The following is a 16,133-nucleotide window of genomic DNA, read 5'->3' as shown; positions in this document are numbered from 1 at the left end:
TAGCAGAATTGGTAAACTCTGTGGGAAACAACTTTCTCAGCTAGAGGTCTAGTCCCTATGTAGTTTCTTTCATCTTTAGTTTTGCAGACTTTGCTCATTTCCAAAGTTTGAGGTCAGCACCTGAAACATTTGTAAGGCTGTTTCATGCATTTGTAATATAGTTAGATTGTTTTGTCACATTCTGGATTCCATCCTGGGATTCCCCTGACCTCCTAGTTTTGTTTTAATTTTCATACATAATTTCACTGTTTGTGTTAAACCAGCACTACTTTAACAAAATAATTATGTTCCTCAATATCTAATTTGTAAGGTTTTATCACACATTAAAACCTTGTGTCTACTAATATCTGTATTTCTTTGCTTACTGTGTGTGTGGTACATAAACCTCCTATCTAGCAGTTAAATAAAAATTGATTTCAAGTTAGAGGAGAGAAAAATATGAAACTTCCTTGGAAGCACTATCCTACAATCCAGGCTGATAGGATTTCCACAGAATAAAACAAGTTTATTGGCATACGCAGAAAGTTACAAAACATATCGTTAACTATGGGTGAGAGAAGATACAACAAAGATTTATACCCCCAGGAATTTGAAATATAAAGTGAACAAGGAAATAAAATATTAAAAAGTAAGTAAAACACAAATAGCAATGATTTTGGGGGGAGTTAACAAAAAATAGTTATATGTAAAACTAGTTATATGACAGATGAGAGAGTGTTTGTGAATATAGGTAGTTCAGGTTCTCCTACTGTCATGTGTGAGGTCCAAGGTACTAATGAATTTATATATTTTTTATACTTTAAGTTCTGGGGTACATGTGCAGATTGTGCAGGATTGTTACATAGGTACACATATGCCATGGTGGTTTGTTGCATCCATCCCCCTGTCATCTACATTAGGTATTTCTCCCAATGTTATCCCTCCCCAATGCCCCTACCACCTGCTATCTCTCCCCTAGCTCTCCCAGCCCCCAACAGGCCCTAGTATGTGATGTTTCCCTCCCTGTGTCCATGTGTTCTCATTGTTCAACACCCACTTATGAGTGAGAACATGCAGGGTTTGGTTTTCTGTTCTTGGGTCAGTTTGCTGCGAATGATGGTTTCCAGCTTCATCCATGTCCCTGCAAAGGATATGAACTCATCCTTTTTTATGGCTGCATAGTATTCCATGGTGTATATGTGCCACATTTTCTTTATCCAGTCTGTCACTGATGGGCATTTGGGTTGGTTCCAAGTCTTTGCTATTGAAAACAGTGCTGCGATGAACATACGTGTGCCTATGCCTTTAAAATAGAATGATTTATAATCCTTTGGGTATATACCCAGTAATAGGATTGCTGGGTCAAATGGTATTTCTAGTTCTAGATCCTTGAGGAATCGCCACACTGTCTTCCACAAGAGTTGAACTAATTTGCACTCCCACCAAGAGTGTAAAAGTGTTCCTATTTCTCCACATCCTCTCCAGCATCTGTGGTCTTCAGATTTTTTAATGGGGTTATTTTTTTTTTTCTTGTAAATTTGTTTAAGTTCTTCAAAAGTTCTGGATATTAGCCCTTTGTCAGATGGGTAGATTGCAAAAAAATTTTCCCATTCTATTGATTACTTGTTCACTCTAATAAGTTTCTTTCGCTATGCAGAAGCTCTTAAGTTTAATTAGATCCCATTTGTCTATTTTGGCTTTTGTTGCCATTGCTTTTGGTGTTTTATTCATGAAGTCCTTGACTATACCTATGTCCTGAATGGTATTCCCTAGGTTTTCTTCTAAGGTTTTTATGGTGTTAGGTCTTATGTTTAAATCTTTAATCCATCTGGAGTTAATTTTTGTATAAGGTGTGAAGAATGGGTCCAGTTTCTGCCTTCTGCACATGGCTAGCCAGTTTTCCCAACACTATTTATTAAACAGGAAATCCTTTCCCCATTGCTTGTTTTTGTCAGGTTTGCCAAAGATCAGATGGTTGTAGATGTGCAGTGTTACTTCCGAGGACTCTGTTCTGTTCCATTTGTCTGTATCTCTGTTTTGGTACCAATACTATGCTGTTTTGATTACTGTAGCCTTGTAGTATAGTTTGAAGTCAGGTAGCATGATGCCTCCAGCTTTGTTTTTTTTTTGCTTAGGATTGTCTTGGCTATGCAGACTCTTTTTTGGTTCCATATGAAGTTTAAAGTGGTTTTTTCCAGTTCTGTGAAGAAAGTCAATGGTAGCTTGATAGGGATAGCATTGAATCTATGAGTTATTTGGGCAGTATGGCCATTTTCATGATATTGATTCTTCCTAACCATGAGCATGGAATGTTTTCCATCTGTTTGTGTCTTCTCTTATTTCCTTGAGCAGTGGTTTGTATCATGAACATGTCAGCTTCATCCCAGGGATGCAAGACTGGTTCAACATATATAAATCTATAAACGTAATCCATCACATAAACAGAACCAAGGACAAAAACCACATAATTATCTCAATAGACGCAGAGAAGGCCTTCGACAAAATTCAACAGTCCTTTATTCTAAAAACTCTCGATAAACTAGGTATTGATAGAACGTATCTCGAAATAATAAAAGCTATATATGACAAACCCACAGCCAATACCATACTGAATGGGCAAAAACTGGAAGCATTCCATTTGAAAACTGGCACAAGACAAGGGTGCCCTCTCTCACCACTCTTATTCAACATAGTACTGGAAGTTCTGGCCAGAGCAATCAGGCAAGAAAAAGAAATAAAGGGTATTCAATTAGGAAAAGAGGAAGTCAAATTGTCTCTCTTTGCAGATGACATGATTGTATATTTAGAAGACCCCATCGTCTCAGCCCAAAATCTTAAGATGATAAGCAACTTCAGCAAAGTCTCAGGTACTAAATCAATGTGCAAAAATCACAAGCATTCCTATACAACAATAACAGACAAACAGACAGCCAAATCAAGAACGAACTCCCATTCACAGTTGCCACAAAGAGAATAAAATACCTAGGAATACAGTTAAAAAGGGATGTGAAGGACCTCTTCAAGGAGACCTACAAACCACTGCTCAATGAATTTAGATTTTGTTAAATGTCTGGGCAAAGTAGTTCCACCAAGGGCTGATTCTAGGTCTTAATGAAAATGAGCACTTTGATAAATAAATTGTGTACTGTTGCATTTTACTGTGATAAGCTCTAAGCATTACAGAGAACATCAGACAGGCAGATGTGCAGTGAGTATGGTTTTCTAGTCCCCCCAGAGCTTCACAGATATGCCTGAGTGGGCAGAGGTTTTCCGCCTTTTTAGGGTAAGGCAATGTTTACCATGCCTCTTGTACACCAGTTTCTAACACTACAACATAATTACCTTTTTTTTTTTTTTTTTTTTTTTTTTTGGAGACGGAGTTTCGCTCTTGTTACCCAGGCTGGTGTTTGCAAAAGCTGTGGTTAGGTAGCTGTATCATTGAACTTCTGTTTCTGGGTACACAAGTTATGAATAATGTCTAGGCTATGATTGTATGCAACTAGTTATCTCCTGGGTTGCAAAGCTGAAGGGTGATTAGGTAAGATAAGCTTGGCCAGAACTTATCACAGCTTGTTGCAAATCTAAGAACAAAATGAAACTCATTGGAATACTATAAAGTAAGACTTCTAAACAGTTGAAGAATAAAAGGAAATGTAGAAAACCAAATTCACCAAAAAGAATTCAGCAAAGAAGAAAGAGAAAAAGGAGGAAGAAGAAGAAATGAAAAAGGCATATTAAAAGCACAAAATAAACGGCTAAAATTAAATCTAAATACATAATGTATTAAAATACATTGAATATAAATGAATATTTAATAGAGTATTTAAAAACCAGAGATTGTCAGATTGAATTTTAAAAACTCAGTTAAGTGGGCCAGGCTCAGTGGTTCACGCCTGTAATCCCAGCACTTTGGGAGGCTGAGGCAAGTGGAACACTTGAGGTCAGGAGTTTGAGACCAGGCTGGACAACATAACGAAATTCTGTCTCTATTAAAAATACAAAAATCAGCTGGGAGCAGTGGTGGGCACCTGTAATCCCAGCTACTCGGGGGTTGAGGCATGAGAATCACTGGAATCTAGTAGGTAGAGGTTGCAATGAGCCAAAATTGGCCACCGCACAAAAAAATTGGGGGAAAATTGGAATTTTTTCAAAAAAAAAAAAAAAATGCTGTTACACATTTATTACACCTAACACAGGATAGCATGGAGACACTGTAAATAAATAAGTAGAAAAATCATACCAGAAAAATCTCAATCCAAAAAAACTGGTATAACTATAGTAATTCCAGAGAAATAGACTCTAAAGGAAAAAAGAGTGTTATTAGTTACAAAGAGGATCATTACATAATAATAAAATGAACCATTCATTAGGAAGCTTACCAACTCTAAATCTATACCTCATACAATATAGCCTTAAAATAAATATCCAAAATCTGACAGAATTATAAGAAATAGATAAATTCCTATAATTCCCTCAGTAATAAATGAAGCAGTCTAAAAGAAATAAGTAAAGTTATAGAAGGTTGATACCACACAATTTTAAAACTTGGTTGAATGGATATAAACGGAATTCTGCACACATTTAGAAAATGCTTTCAGCCAGGTGCAGTGGCTCACGGCTATAAACCTAGCACTTTGGGAGGCCGAGGCCAGTGGATCATCTGAGATCAGGAGTTCGAGACCAGTCTAGCCAATAAGGTGAAACTCCATCTCTATAAAAATTTAAAAAATAGGCTGGGTATAGTGGTGCATGCCTGTAATCTCAGCTACTTAGGAGTCTGAGGCAGGAGAATCACTGGAGCCTGGGGGGTGGGGGTTTCAGTGAGCCGAGATCATGCCACTGCACTCCAGCCTGGGCAACAGAGTGAAACTCCACCTCAAAAAAAAAAAAAAGAAAGAAAAAAAAAAGAAAGAAAATATACATGCTTTTCAAATTGTCATAGCACTTTTACAAAAATTGGATGACTACCAACTACAAAACATATTTCAACAAAAACCAAAGAATAAATGCCATGCAGGCTACATCATCTGATGTAAGTTCAATAAAATTAGAAATTAACAAAAAGATCATCAAAATCCCCATTCAATTAAAAATAAAATAATGTACCTGTGTAAGCTTAAATTATAATGACTTTTTTTTTTTTTTTTTTTTTTTTTGAGACGGAATCTTGCTCTGTCATCCAGGCTGGAGTGCAGTGGTGTGATCTCAGCTCACTGTAACCTCCGCCTCCCAGGTTCAAGTGATTCTCCAGCCTCAGCCTCCCAAGTAGCTAGGATTACAGATGTGTGCCACCATGCAGGGCTAATTGTATTTTTAGTAGAGATAAGGTTTCATCATGTTAGTCAGATGGTCTTGATCTCCTGACCTTGTGATCCACCCACGTTGGCCTATATATATTTTAAAAAATTATTTATTTATTTTGAGATGGAATTTCGCTCTTGTGGCCCAGGCTGGAGTGCAGTGGCATGATCTTGGCTCACTGCAACCTCTGCCTTCTGGGTTCAAGCGATTCTCCTGCCTCAGTCTCCCGAGTAGCTGGGATTACAAGCACCTGCCACCATACCTAGCTAAGTTTTGTATTTTCAGTAGAGATGGGGTTTCACCACGTTGGCCAGGCTTGTCTTGAACTCCTGATCTCAGGTGATCCATGTGTGTCTCAAAGTGCTGGGATTACAGGTGTGAGTCACCACGCCTGGCCCAAGTAATATATTTTTTTTAAAGAACAATGATGGCACAAATTAAACTTGAGTGTGCAATTATTTGGGAAAGAAAGTAGCCTTGAATGCATACATTAAAACAAGACAAATGTTTCAAAATGAACGTTCCAGGTATTAGTCTTAAAATGTTAGAAAGGAACAACATAGTAAACAAGAAAAAACAAAAAGTAGAAGGAGCCAAATAAAAAACATGAAGACTAAAATTAAGAACTTTAAAAAATGAGTAATGAAGAGGACTAACAAAAATTAGATACTGATTCTTTGAAAAGGTTAACAAAAGAGACAAACTACTGGTGAGAAAGACATGTAGCGTCAGACCAAAAGTTAAATGCAAAAGAGGATATAACCAACATATAATTGGTATTTTAACTTATAATAGAATATCAAGAAAAAGTGTGTGCATAATTATGAGAGCAGAGGTGAAATGCCCATTTTCTAGAAAAACATAACGTAAAAAAATTAAATAAGAAGCACAACCTCCAAAGAGACCTTAGACCATTTAAGAAATTGAAACAGCAGTTTTTAAAAGTCTGGAGCTGGGCCAGGAGTGGTGGCTCACATCCATACTCCCAGCCCTTTGGGAGGCTGAGGCAGGCAGATCACCTGAGGTCAGGAGTTCGAGACAGGCCTGACCAACATGGTGAAACTCCATCTCTACAAAAAATACAAAATTAGCCAGGCATGGTGCCGTAAGCCTGTGATTCCAGAATTGCTTGAACCCGGGAGCCGGAGGTTGCCGTGAGCTGAGATTACGCCACTTGCACTTCAGCCTGGGTGACACAGTGAGACTCCATCTCAAAAAAAAAAGTTTGGAGCTAGAAAAATTGATCACATGGAGGTATAGAGGTTCTGTCTGAAGGACCAGAGACTGGGAAGGGTAAATGGTATGGAGTGGAGGGAAGGGTGGATAAAGAGGGGCGGGTTAATGGGTACAAACATGCAGTTAAATAGATGGAACAAGTTCTAATGTTTGATAGCAAAGTAGGGTGTCTATAGTAAACAACGATGTACTATATTTTTCTTTTCTCTTTCTTTTTTTTTTTGAGACAGAGTCTCGCTCTGTCACCAGGCTGGAGTGTAGTGGTGTGATCTCAACTCACTGCAACCTCTGCCTCCCAGATTCAAGCGGTTCTCTTGTCTCAGCCTCCTGAGTAGCTGGGACTACAGGCACGTGCCACCACGCCCAGCTAATTTTTTTGTATTTTTAGCAGAGACAAGGTTTCACCATGTGGACCAGGATGGTCTCAATCTCTTGATCTCATGATCCACCCACCTTGGCCTCCCAAAGTGCTGGGATTACAGGCATGAACCACTGCACACTTGGCCAATGTATTATATTTTTCTAAATAGCTAGAAGAGTGGACATGAAACATACCCAATACATAAACATGATAAATACTTGGGTGATGAACTCCCCAGATATGCTGACTTGATCATTACACATTATATGCATGTAACAAATTTCACATGTACCCCATAAATATGTACAAGTGTAACATGTCAAAAAAAAAAGTTTGCCTACAAACAAAAGTAAACACCTTAAGGCCGAGGTGGTTTTCTAAGCAAGTTCTACTTAATCTTCAAGCAACAGAACAGGTAATCTTCATCTTATATATATAATTCCAGAGAATGGTGAAGTAGGGACAATCACTCCCCACCCTCCTTGGTTCATGGTATGCCAATAATGTAACCTTGATTCCAAGGGCCAAACAAGGAAGGAAATTTACTGGGTAATTTTAGCTAGGGATGTCGGTACAAATGCAGCTGCATGAGAGTGGTTTCACTACATCATTGACTTTCCCAGCAGGGGGAGCGCATGCACAGCCTCCCTCCTGGCAGCTTTTGAATGGTTGAGTAGATGGGCCTCCAGAATCAGTTCTTTTTTTGAGACAGTCTCACTCTGTCATCCAGACTGGAGTGCAGTGGCGCTATCTCGGCTCACTGCAACCTCTGCCTCCCAGGTTCAACTGATTCTCCTCCTTCAACTTCCTGTGTAGCTGGGATTACAGGCAGGCACCACCACATGTGGCCAATTATTTTTTTCTTCATTCTTTTAGTAGAGATGGGCTTTCACCATGTTGGCCAGACTAGTCTCGAACTCAGGTGATCCGCTTGCCTCGGCCTCCCAGAGTGCTGGGATTACATGTGTGAGCCACCGCTCCCAGCCTTCAGGATCAGGTTCTGATCCAAGAACCTCCCTGATGCTCTTCAGTCTCTCACAGTATCGATAGTCAAGTTGGTACTTGCTACAGGCTGAATTATGAACCCCAGCCTTCACGGCAAACATGTAGAAGTTCTAACCTCTGGTATCTGTGAACATGACCTTATTTGAAAATAGGGTCTTTGCAAGTGATCAAGTTAAGATGAAGTCATTAGGATGGGCCCTGATCCAATATAACTGATGTCCTTAGTAAGAAGGGAAATTTGGGCTGGGCATGGTGGAGCCCAAATTTCCCCTCACCTTTGGGAGGCTGAGGTGGGTGGATCACGAGGTCAGGAGTTCAAGACTAGCCTGGCCAAGATGGTGAAATCCCATTTCTACTAAAAAAAAATACAAAATTTTAGTCCAGCATGGTGGCAGTTACCTGTAATCCCAGCTACTTGGGAGGCTAAGGCAGAGAGTTACTTGAACCTGAGAGGTGGAGGTTGCAGTGAGCCAAGATTGTGCCACTGCACTGCAGCCTGGGCAACAGAGTGAGACTCTGTCTTAAACAAAAACAAAAACAAAACAAAAATCTCCAAAAACAAAAAACAAAACAAAACCAAATACAAAAGTTAGCCGGGTGTGGTGGCATATACTTGTAATCCCAGCTACTCAGAAGGCTGAGGCAGTAGAATCACTTGAACCCAAGAGGCAGAGGTTGCAGTGAGTTGAGATCGAGCCACTGAAGTCCAGCCTGGGCAACAGAGTGAGACTCTGTCTCAAAAAAAAAAAAAAAAAAAAAAAGTAGAAGCAAGGAAGTTTCTTTTCCATTTGTTTTGAACTTTCCAATAGAATAGTTGGGTGATGTATTAGTTTTCTCTGGCTGCCATGACAAACCAGCATGAAGCGGATACTACTTTGGATGGCTTAAAACAACAGACATGTATTGTCTGATAGTTCTGGGGGTTAGAAGTCCAACATCAAGGCATTAGCAGTGCTGATTCTGCCTGAGGGAGAACCTGTTCCACCCCTCTTGCTGAGCTTCTTGTGGTTTGCTGGCAGCCTTTGGCATTCCTTCACTTGTCAATCACCACCTTGCCTTGAACTTTACAAGGCATTCTCCTTATGTGTCCAGATTTCCTCCCTCCGCCTTTTTTTTGAGACAGAGTTTCGTTCTTTCACCCAGGCTGGAGTTCAGTGGCAGGATCTTGGCACACTGCCGCTTCCGCCTCCCAGGTTCCAGCAATTCTCCTGCCTCAGCCTCCTGAGTAGCTGGGACTACAGGTACATGCCACCACACCTGGATAATTTCTGTATTTTTGATAGAGATGGGGTTTCACCATGTTAGCCAGGATGGTCCTGATCTCCTGACCTTGTGATCTGCCCGCCTTGGCCTCCTAAAGTGTTGGGATTACAGGTGTAAGCCACAGCACCCAGCCAGATTTCCCCTTTTTATAAAGATGTAGTCATATTGAATTCGGGCCCACCCTAATGACCTCAACTTAGCTTGATCATCTAAAAGATTCTATTTCCAAATGAGGTCACATTCACAAATACTGGGGGCTAGAACTTCAACATATTTTTGGTGGGACACAATTCAACTGATAACAGAGTGTATGAGTTTCTTATGTATATCAAAAGGGGTGTTGGTTTTAAAAAGCTAAGGACTTCAAAACTAAATAGTGCAGCCACAGCTGATGTCACATAGGTCACATGTCCCCTAACTTGCTGGCATGAATCACAGACATCAAAGCTCTTGTTATAGAATTCCTATTCCCTACCCCTACTTACCTCAAAGAGTTAGTGTGTCAGAGGGTCCACAGGCCTTTCTGAAGTGGCTTCCACACTGTCAGTGTGTTTGGGCTTTCTGGCAAGCAATGTGAAGAATAATCACCCATTTAGTTTTCTTAAAAAATTAAGTTTGTGGCCAGGCACAGTGGCTCACATCTGTCATCCCAGCACTTTGGGAGGCCAAGGCGGGCAGATCATGCAGTAAGATTTAGACCATACTGGCTAACATGGTGAAATCCCATCTCTATTAAAAATACAAAAAATTAGCCGGACGTGGTGGTACACACCTGTAGTCCCAGCTACTTGGGACACTGAGGCAGGAGAATCACTTGAACCCAGGAGGCAGAGGTTGCAGTGAGCCGAGATCACGCCACTGTATTCCAGCCTGGGCAACAGAGTGAGGCTCTGTCTAAAAAAAAAAAAAAAATTAAGTTTGTAGCTACAGGAGAAAAAAATAATTAACTTTATTTTTAAAAATGCTGAGGCTGGGTACAGTGGCTCATGTCTATAATCCCAGTCAACACTCTGGGAGGCTCAGGTGGGAGGATCACTTGAGTCCAGGAGTTCAAGAGCAGCCTGGGCAACACATTGAGACCCTGTCTCTATGAAAAAAAAGAAAATATTTAATTAGCTGGATGTGGTGGCACACACCTGTGCTCCCAGCTACTTGGGAGGCTGAAGCAGGAGAATCACTTGAGTATGACAAGTCAAGGCTGCAGTGAGCCATGATTGCAACGCTGCATACTGGCCTGAGAGGCAGAGTGAGGCTGTCTCAAAAAAAAAAAAATTAAAAATAAGTAACATAAATTAAAAACTGTGAATTATCCTAGCAATATGTACCCCCACCAACACACAGAGACACGTGGAGAAACAAACCCACACCCCGCCCCTGCTCCACCCACACCCCTGACAGAAGCATGCATGCATATAAAACGCAAGGCTGAGTCTGCAGCTGGAGAGTGTTCACCAAGGAGATAGGAGGGCTCCAGCTCACTTTGGGCTCTGCAGAAGGTGTCCTGGGCTCGTCTCAGCTCCTGGCGCTGGGCAGCAGATAGGATCCAAGCTGAATAGAAAAGACATCTGTAAAACCTGGCTGTGACCACCTTACTCTTCAGCCTCATCTACAGCCTTCTTCTCTCCATGTGCAGGGTTGATTCCTTCTTACACATCTCTCATGTAACCCATTATTAATTATCTTCATACCATTTATTTTCCCATTTTTAATTATAATTTTTATTTGTTAACTCTTAACTGCTAGTTGTCCTCACTAAACCCTATGAAAGCAGAGAATAGCCTGTCTTGCTTAGTGTCTAGCACATAGTGCTGCCTCAGGAAGTGTTTGTTGAATGAATGACTTTGTGAATGATTGAATTTACGATTGAGAGATGGTGGCACCAAAGACAAACTGTGACTGTTTCCATGTTTTTTAAGATCCGATATTACACTATTTTCACAAATGATATTAATGAGTCCAGCATACCTTATGACATTTCCACCTAAAGACAGTTAGGATCTTTTGTTCTGCCATGCCTTGCTACTTGTGAATAGTAACTGCTGGTAAAAGCTTGTTGCATTGATTGAATGCTGGGCTACCATTTGCTGATCTTTAAGCATTGATTGCACAGTCCCCAAGGGAAGACAGGATGATATAGTTTGGCTGTGTCCCCACCCAAATCTCATCTTGATTTGTAGTTCCTATAAGCCCCATGTGTCAGGAGAGGGACCGGTGGGAGGTAATTAAATCACGGGGGCGGTTACCTCCATGCTGTTCTTGTGTTAGTGAGTTCTCAGGAGATCTGATGCTTTTACAAGAAGGTTTTATCCCTTTGCTCAGCACCTCTCTTGTGCCACCATGTGAAGAGGGACATGTTTGCTTCCCCTTCTGCCATGATCATAGGTTTCCTGAGGCCTCCCCAGCCATGCTGAACTGTGAGTCAATTAAACCTCTTTCCTTTATCAATTACCCAGTCTCAGGTAGTTCTTTATAGCAGTGTGAGAAAAGATTAATACATAGGACAAACATAACAGGAAGGTCATGTTTGATTTTCAGGTAAGTATTAAAATTTCACTCTAAATTCATTAGCTAAAGAATAGTTCCTTTGTGTATTTCATAAACTATCCATATTTTGACTTACCTCTCTATTGAACAAAAAAGTAATATTTAAAACAGGTTGGAAAATATTTTACACATTTTTTAAAAGGACTAGACATAATTCTTGGGCCGGGCGCAGTGGCTCACGCCTGTAATCCCAGCACTTTAGGAGGCTGAGGCAGGTGGATCACAAGGTTAGGAGTTTGAGACCAGCCCGGCCAACATGGTGAAACCCCGTCTCTACTAAAAATACAAAAATTAGCTGGGTGTGGTGGCGAGCACCTGTAATCCTAGCTACTCGGGAAGCTGAGTCAGGAGAATCACTTGAACCTGGGAGGCAGAGGTTGCAGTGAGCCGAGATCGAGCCATTGCACTCCAGCCTGGGCAAGACTCCATAAAAAAAAAGGAACTAGACATAATTCTTAAGGTAATATTAAATTATAAAATTCAGTGGAAATGTTTTGTTAAAATGTAATCTTTCTTTCCTGTAGTCATGGGACCATCATCACAAGGACCCTTAAGAGCAATGATGTACTACGTTTGTAGATATTGGGACATTTTAAAGATCTCATTCTCTTTCATTGGATGGAGTTAGAGAGATATTTGATCTGCTCAAGACAGGAAGTGGAAGTTGCTAATAGTATCTATTTCCATCCATTGTGCTGCTGCAAAGATGACATGCCATGGAAAGAGCAGATGAACAGAATCATTCCTGGGTTTTAGTATTTCTAAATCTGAGAGAGCAGTCCCAGGATTAAACGGATACAGTGATAAATACCAAAAGTTAATCTGAGCCACTTGATGGCTTTCCACTAAGATTATTTCAATTCAACTACAGTGAAATTTAATTACTACTTACTGAGTGCCTAAAGGAAACCAAGTAGGGGTCATGGGTTTCTTGGTGTTCTTTAACTGCTCTCAGCTTAGAGCTTTGTTCCAACTCTGAACATAATTCACTCTTACATGTCTAAGTTTCTGACCTAATTTTGCCTCCTTTTTTCTTGTAATAAAATTATACCCTGTTCTCTTTCAAAACTCTGCTCAAGCTTCATCTCCTTTAATTAGCCTCCGCAAACAAGGCAGATGAATGCCTGTCATGGTGGAAATGTAGACCCTCAAGAGGGCCATCCTCGGTCCAGATCCTGTTCCCCAACACCTCGCACCATAGGTACTCCCTGTACATCCCAAATCAGTGGCTCTCAATGTTGACTGCACAATAAAATTCCCTGGGGAGCTCTGAAAAGCTTACTTTTAAGAAGCCAAAGAATTTTTAATCTGGTATCCCTAGGAGCTGTAAAACAAAAACAAAAGCAAAAGAAAATAAAAGAACAAAATTGGGAAAATGGGAGCTGTTAAGAAAAAAAAAAAAAAAAAGGAAAAAAATGGGGATTTTTTTCTGGCCTAATTAAATCATAATCTCTAAAGACAAGGCTCCCACAATTTGTTTTTTAAAGTTTTTAAGTTACATGAAGATTTGTTGACAGGTGACGCTTGTCTTACACAAAGCAGGACTCTTACTTACCTTAATATGTCTATACTTAAGTACATGTTTCTTTATGTCTCTTTGCTTTTTTGTTACATGTAATCTCACAAAATCACGTTTTAAAGTTGTACGTGGGTTCTCCAAAGAAACAGAACAATAGGAGATATACACACACACATATATAAAGATTTATCATGGGAGTTGGCTTATCCCACACAACCTGCTGTCTACGAGCCAGAGAGCCAGGCAAGCTGGTGCTGTGATTCAGTCGGAGTTTGAAAGGCTGAGAATCAGGTGGATGGTGCAAGTCCTGGTCTGAGCCTAGAACTCCAAGAACCAGGAGTGCGGATGTCCAAGGGCAGGAGAGAAACGGAAGTCCTAACTCAAGCAGAAAGAACAAATTCACCTTTCCTCTACCTGTTTGTTCTATTTGAGCCCTCCATGGATTAGTTGGTACCCACCCACATTGTTGAGGATGATCTTCCTTACTTGGTTTACAGATTCAAATACTAATCTTTTCAGGAGGTACCCTCATAGACACACCTGAAATAGCGTTTTACCATCTATGCGGGCATTCCTTAGCCCAGTGAAGTTGACATAAAACTAACCATCATAGGAGTTGAAACATGTCTTATATGTCATTTCTTCCAATTTACACGTGGAAATCTCCAGCAAAGGACATATCTTACCCAGCCCATAGATTCAGAACCAAAATATCAAGATTTACCAGGCTAAAGATGTTTGGAAGATTATTGTTATGATGATGATGATTATTATTTTAGACAGAGTCTTGCTCTGTTGCCCAGGCTGGAGTGCAGTAGTAAGATCACAGCTCACTGCAGCCTCAGCCTCACAGGCTCAAGCAATCCTTCCACCTCAGCCTCTGGGGTAGCTGTGTTGTATTTGACCGAATGCGTAGAAAGTTATCACAAGACAAAAGTATGCCAGATTTGCAGGGTCATTTTTATTATGCCGGCGACCACAGAGGACTCACGTCTCTCCAACCTGTGGTGGCAACAGGAGGGTGCCACGATTTTTTATACCCGAAAAACCACCTTGGGAGTGGGGGTGAGGGGCAGGGATGGGAATGAAAAGGCTTCAGACATTCCGAGGGCTAATGGATTCTGTAAATTACCTCCTGGGCAGAGATGAGGGTGGGGGTCTCCGGACATTCCAAGGGCCAAGGGGACTTTTGTCATTCCGTTTGTTACTTAAGTGGTTTACAGAAGTCAAGATAAACATTTGTTTACACATTATCTGGTTAAGGTGGAAATCACAGACCTTAGTTACTTATTACAAGCCACAGGAGCCAAGATGGCATGGGTTAGGACTGCTTGCCTGTCATATTAGGGCCACAGAGAGCAGTTACTGATAAGAAAAGGTAAGCAGCTTTACATAGTTTTGAAGAACAAACTGCAGTTCTATTTACAGAGGCCAAGGACAGTAGTTATTGTGAGGAGAATGGGGCAGCCATTTCAACTTATCTAAAAACAGTTTTGCATTTTATAAAATAGTTTTGCTCCGGTTCTGGCTCTAGGCCAGCACAATATCACAGCTGGGACTACAGACGTGTGCCACAATGCCCAGCCAATTTTGTATTTTTTGTAGAGACAAAGTCTCACTATGTTACCTAGGCTGGTCTCAAACTCCTGGGCTCATGCAATCTCTTGCCTCAGCCTCCCAAAGTGATGGAATTACAGCTGTGAGCCACTGTGCCTGACCTGAAGATAGTTATTTAGAAAGCAAATTCAAGGGTCTGTTTTATTTGTAATAACAGACCAAAGTGAGCCCACAGATCACTGGAATGGTCACGATACAGTGAACACACCTGGGCTCTGAAGTCATGAGACTCCTTCAACTTCAGCTCCTGGGATTGTCAGGCATGTCTCAACTCTTCCTCTTTAAGTCAGTTTCCTTATTTTAAAAAATGCAGACAGTAATGCCTCGAGGCTTATTTAAGTATTAAATTGGGTAAATATTTATGAAAGTGGGTGACATATAGTTAAATTATTTTAGCAGTTATAAAATTGTGAGAACCTTCTTTCACTGACTTTAAAAGGTAAAGAGAAAAATAACTAATTTGCATTTGAATAGGTGTTTATTATTTTGTCAGTTCTGAAGATTTTTAATATCTCAAAATTTCTCAGCATAACCTGGCTCGACCCAGCCATTTGGAATCAAACATGTTTCTGGCATGCTTCCTAGAGCTTACATTTTTATATTCTTTGAAGCATCTGAAAGAACTATAAGCTCCACTGTTGTCCAGAAGGAATTTAGCATATTAGTTACCTATAAAAGAACAAACCTATAATGTTTACAATATATCCCTTTCAAAAATCTGTTTAGAGGAAGAAAGCAAAAGTATGAATCTGTAATGTTTACAATATATCTCTTTCAAAAATTTGTTTAGAGGAAGAAGAAAAACCCCAAAGCAGATAGAAGACATGGTGATTTATCCATCACCAATGAAGAAGGAGACTCAGAAATGCAGTGAGAGGCCAGGCACAGTGGCTCATGCCTGTAATCCCAGCACTTTGGGAGGCTGAGGTGGGTGGATCACCTGAGGTCAGAAGTTCGAGACCAGCCTGACCAACATGGCAAAAACCCATCTCTACTAAAAATACAAAATTAGCCAGGTGTGGTGGCACATATCTGTAATCCCAGTTACTTGGGAGGCTGAAGCAGGAGAATCACTTGAACCTGGGAGGCAGAGGTTGCAGTGAGCCAAGATCGCGCCACTGCACTCCAGCCTGGGCAACAAGGGCAAAACTCCGTCAAGAAAGAAAGAAAGGAAGGAAGGAAGGAAGGAAGGAAAGAAAGGCAAGAAAGGCAAGAAAGGCAGAAAGAAAGGCAGAAAGAAAGGCAGAAAGAAAGAAAGAAGAAAGAAAGAAAAAGAAAGAAGAAAGAAAGAAAGAAAGAAAGAAAGAA

This window comes from Sapajus apella, unplaced genomic scaffold (genome assembly GCF_009761245.1).
Source record: "Sapajus apella isolate SASKATOON/1434 unplaced genomic scaffold, GSC_monkey_1.0 scaffold6, whole genome shotgun sequence".
Classification (NCBI taxonomy): Eukaryota; Metazoa; Chordata; class Mammalia; order Primates; family Cebidae; genus Sapajus; species Sapajus apella.
Note: the sequence above shows the minus strand (reverse complement) of the source record.